Raw genomic sequence first — 5760 nt, forward strand, 5'->3', positions numbered from 1 at the left:
TTAATCTTGATTATTTGTGTTTGATTTGTGTGAATGTTGTATAAATTGTCTGTGCTAAAAATTGGTTGCATATATGATTGATTCTTGGTGAAAATTTGGTGAAATTTTGATGAAATTTGATGAAATTCAAGCTTTAAAGTTCATGTTCTTGGGCAGCTGGAAAAACGAAACCGTAAGCTTAAATTGAGGTTCAATTTATGTTAAAATCATGTAGAAAAGATGGGGTTTTAGTGGCTGCTAATTTATTAAGAATTATAGTAAAAATCGGTTGTTGGAAAGACTGAAAAACGGGTAAAAACAGAGAAAGAATCTGAAGAATTTATGAAGAACATGAAGAATACTTTGAGTGTGGTGAAGAACATTGAAGAATACCTTTTAGATCTTAGAAAGGGCAAGGAAGTAAATATTTTGGTGTTTGAGGGGTTATTTTGTAATTTCTGAAAGTTAGGGTGGTTAAAGTAGAAATATTAAAAGTTACGGGTGGTAAAAAGTGAATTTTTAAAGGTTAAAAGTTAAAAAGGGGTAATTTTCGAAAAATTAATGATAAAATAATAAATAATAATAAAATATTAAATAATAATATTTAATTTAAAATAATATTTTAATAAAAATAATAAAATAATGCGAAAAAGGCAGTTTTCTGTAAAAGCTTTAGAAAGACAACTTTAAACTCAGAATCTCATAACTACCTTCATAAAAAACTTAGGGAGTGGTAAAAACATTTTAGTGAGGCAAAGATAAATAAAAGATAAAAAGTTGAAGAAAAGATAAAAATCGAAGAAAAAGTCTGTAAAGTTTTAATGACAAAAAAACAGACAGAAATTAGTGAACGAACTAGGGCAACATAGTTAGTCATTGAGTTGCGGCTAGGGTTAGGTATAATATGAAAAGTTAAACTGTTTCAGTATAGACTTAATGAACCTATACTTGGGACAGGCTAACTATTCATAACGAAATTTACATAAGCTTTAAATACATATGTTATGAAGAGAAATCAAAGCAGAGTAAAGAAACACAGAGAACAGAGTAACCAGAGAAAAGTAAAGAGATACAGAGAAAAGAGTAATCAGAGCAGAGTAAAAAGACAAAGAGAAAAGAGTAATGTGATAAAGAAAAATGGTTTGAGTTACGATGTTGTAAAAGTAAAAGCTGTAAAGTTTGTATAGCATGATTGAACAAAGAAAAAAAGAGGTACTGCATAAGAATGTGAAAGTGATGATGATAATGAGAATGATTATGTGATGATCTACAGCGTGAAGGCAGTCAGATAGATGGTGGTACGACCACTGAGAGTACTTTCCTGGGATACTTAGCTATAATGCTATTCTGTAAGTCAGAGGTCTCTTACAGAGGTATCGAGAACACACGACTAGCATATACTCCTGTAAGTCAAAGGACTCTTACAGTGGGAGTGTGTGTGTATGCTCCTGTAAGTCAAAGGACTCTTACAGTGAGAGCGTGTGTATGCTCCTGTAAGTCAAAGGACTCTTACAGAGAGTGTGTTGGGCAGATATAAGTTAACTAGCTCCGCCATGCAAGTCAAAGGACTCTTGCAGTGGGTTGCTAGTGCCGCCCTACAAGTCAATGGACTCTTGCGAGGGGCATTGCCAACAGGGAAGCCTTACCTGGTCAGAGGACTCCAGGTAACGTCGGGAGCAGGTATGTAACCGTAAAATGAGCTCATTACCTGCGCTAGGGCTAGACATGCATCATATTTGGTTGCGCATTTCCTCTGTTATGATTGTTGTCTGAATGTATGCCTTCTTTGTTTTGATTCTATTCTCTATGTCTGTGTTTTGTTTTCTTGTATTCTTTTGTTTGTGTTTTGCTTTCTGTTTTCTTTATTTTCTCTATTTATCTGTTTCTTCTGTCTACTGGTTCTCGGTATTCTGCTATTTATCTGCTAAACAACACGGAATTAATGAACGTAACTAATAACTCTGGTGATGGGGAACAGAAGCTGGTGAATTAAAAATTTATTAAAATGGTTACGTTGCAGGTATAGTTCTTAACTCACCGAGAATCTGCTTATCATTTTAGAAATATGTCACAGAGAGTTTAAATTAAAATTACTGGGAGTTTTACGTCCCAGGTCGTCTCCCAACGAGTTGCGGAAAAGTGTGCTGTTTTATTAATCAGATGTTCCAAGAAGTTGAGCTAAGTAAATTGGAATTTAAATTGAGGATTTTTAAATAATATAAATAAAAGCCTTGACTGGGAATTGATTGGTTAGAATCTCTATCATTGAAGGTGTGATTGTAAGATTAATTTATAATTAATGGTTGTTCTGTTTGGTTATCCTTTACTAGGTAAGGGAAAGTCAAACAAGTGGGAATGCCAGATCTTTTCACAAGTTGCAACCCACTTAGTTCAAAGGGATTGGCGTCGGTGACAGGATAGCAATCCAACATTTAACCCAATTACAAATTTTCTTTCAATCCTTCCAACTCAAGAGTACCTTTTAATTAACTCCCCATCATGTAAGGAAACTACTCATGCATTGTAAATAAAGTACCCATAGCGCATGAAAGGGAATTAAAAGAAGACATGATTATTGGAATTGAAATTGAATTAAAAAGAAATAATCCTTGCATTAAATAATCATAAAAGTATCTGAATGACAAAATTGAACATAACAAAGAACATGGAAGAATAGAACCATGTTAAGAGAACAAACTAGAATGATGAAGTCTTGATGAGGAAATAACTCTTCTCACTGTTCCGATGCTAAGACCAATTGAAAATTAAAATTCTAAAAACTAGAGAGAAAAACCTAAGACAGTGAAAAACTAGATCTAAAATTACTGAATGGATGTGTCCCTTGTTTCTGCATATTCTTTGACTCTAGTCTGCTGTTCCGGGCCGAAATAAGGTCCAAAATCGCCCCCATCGAATTCTGCAGATTATGCAGATCGCGCATATCACGCGATCGCGTCGTCCATGCGAACGCGTCGCTTGCGCTTTTTCCTCTCCACGCGTTCGCGTCGTCCACGCTACCGCATCGCTTGCGCTTTCCAATCCGCGCGGTCGCGCAAGCCATGCGGCGCGTCACTGTGAATTGCGCTCCTTCGCACGGTCGCGTGAGCCATGCGACCGCGTCACTTCTCGCTAGTTATCTCCTCAAATTCTTGTGTTCCTTCCATTTTTGCTAGCTTCCTTTCCAATCTCCAACTCATTCATGCCCTATAAAGTCTGAAACACTTAATACACAGATCACGGCGTCGAATAGAATAAAGGAGAATTAAAAATAAATAATTAAAGTCTCTAGGAAGCAATTTTCAAACATGTACTGAATTTAGGAAGGAAATCTAAATGCATGCTAAATTGATGAATAAGTGGGTAAGGATCATGACAAAACCACACAATTAAACACAATATAAACTATAAAATAGTGGTTTATCAACCTCCCCACACTTAAACATTAGCATGTCCTCATGCTAAATTGAAGGAGACAAGGAAATAAGTATGAACATGCAGAAACTCATGAAATGCAATGCAAACCTACATATATAAATAAATGCAACTATATGATTATTTTCCACTTGATCAAAAGTAAATAAGCCCTTCAAAACAGTTACAAATCAAATTCCACTAATTCTATCATTATACAATAAAACCGATAAAAGTGCAAGAAGATAGCTTATGAAAGCAGGAAACATGAAAATTCAAGCATTGAACCCTCACTGATAATGTATGTACGCTCTAATCTCTAGTGTATAGGGTAATCATTCTATTCTTCTCTAGTCATGTTTTCTAACTTTTGTTTTTCTCCTAACCAATCAACAACAGTTAATATACCAATGCAAACATCATGAGGTCTTTTCAGGGTTGTAATGGGGCCAAGGTGCAGGTAAGGATATACATATGGCTAAGTGAGCTTTATAAATTGAATCTTTAATTAACCTAAGCTCTCACCTAATATACATATATTCTATATACTTTTAAATTCATGCTTAGCTACCATAATTCCCTTTTTCAATCCATACTCATGTTTCAACTTTGTATTTTAATTCTATCATATGTGCATTGATCTTTGAATTCTGAATTTAACATTGGGGTAATTTTGTCCCCTTATTTCTTGATTTTTTTATTTTTTTTATTGAATACATAAAGCTTATCAATGCACATAGATTTTTCATTCTTATATTTTCACATGAGTAGGTATCCAAATTCCCTTTAAATTTTCATGACATTTTCCCTCAACAACTTTTGTTCCCATAATTTCCCATACTTAACTAGCACACACAATTCTATCTTAAGCTAACCAAAGATTCAATTTGGGATATATAATTGTTTTTTCGGCTTAAGGTTAGTAATGTGGTAAAATATCGAACAAATGGGAATTAAAGGCTCAAAGTGGTTAACAAAGGTAATTGAGAAGGGTAGGCTTGATTTGGATAAGTGAGTTTAAACAAATAATGGCTTCAATCATGTGCAAGCATGTAAATATAATAAATATTGGACATATAAGATAAAACAAAATATAGATTACAATCATAGAGAAGTAAACACACAAGAATAAAATGATTATCGTTAAATAATGTAACCATACATAAAGGCTCAAATCTTTCACAGGTTGTGTGTTCTTTAGCTCAAACATCATGTTCCAAATACAACTCAAGCAGATTTATCATAAAAATTTTGAAAAATTAGTGAAATTTTGTTCCAAAGATAGATTTTTAAAAGAAACTTATTGTCTTTTCAATCAAGTAGAACATGCATGCAACTATTCTAACCTTATGCAATTTATTCTATTCTATAAAAGAAAGAAAATCTAACTAAAATATCCTAATTATTGGTGCCAGAGAAGAGAATTTACCTCCGGAAGTCAGGTACTGACCGACCTCCCCACACTTAAGGCTTTGCACCGTCCTCGGTGCCATCTGTCAGGAATAGGGGTGGGCTGGTAGCAGTATCTCCATAGTCGGGACCATCATGGCTCCCGGTGCTGGTAAAAGAAGTGGAGCCCGGAGTGTCTGAGTCCTTGAATTTGCCCAGGATCAGCTCCTTGAGGTATGTGAATCGGCGCTTGTTATGGCGCTCTCTCATCTTAGCTTTCTGTTCATGCCGATCCTACTATTCAAATATCTGCTGGAGCAATTTCTCAGTGGTAGATGCTTGTGGTGTTGAAGAATGAATATCTTCAACTGCCTCAGTAGGCCGGCTTGTAGTGGCTGCTGAAAGTCTGAGGTATTTCCCGTTAGGGACATATTGATCATCCCGTGGAAGCATGGCTTTGGTGTCCCCAGCTCTGTAGGAGACTCTGGCTGCTGAGACAAGATCTGAGACCAGGGCAGGAAAAGGTAGGTTACCCGCGATTTGTACGTGTTCCATAGCATTCCGGATATGTCTTGAGAGATTCAGAGGTTGGTTGTAAGGATGCACCATAGTAGAACAGCCATGTCTGTAGTGAAGGAGGACTCATGAGTGCTTGAAAAGACGTAATGGGACATGATTTGTGCCCATACGCGGGCCTCCAAGGTAAGTGTGGAAGCCAAGATTCCCTTAGGGCGGGTACGGTGGTATCCGTAGATCCAACGGCTGCCAGGTAAAGCGATGACTCCGAGAACGGAGTCCCAGTCAAATTGGTATCTCTGGCGCTGAAGGGTGGCTTCTTGAAAAGCGTCCATTTCTGCTAGAATAGGGGGAAGACTCAGAGCTTGCTGAATGGCCTCTTCTGTGATGGGGACTTGCTTCTGCCGGACATAAACAGACTGCAGGGTCATTATGTAGAAGTTGGAGTAGAACTCAACTACCCAA

Source organism: Arachis hypogaea, chromosome 20 (genome assembly GCF_003086295.3).
Source record: "Arachis hypogaea cultivar Tifrunner chromosome 20, arahy.Tifrunner.gnm2.J5K5, whole genome shotgun sequence".
NCBI classification, from domain to species: Eukaryota; Viridiplantae; Streptophyta; class Magnoliopsida; order Fabales; family Fabaceae; genus Arachis; species Arachis hypogaea.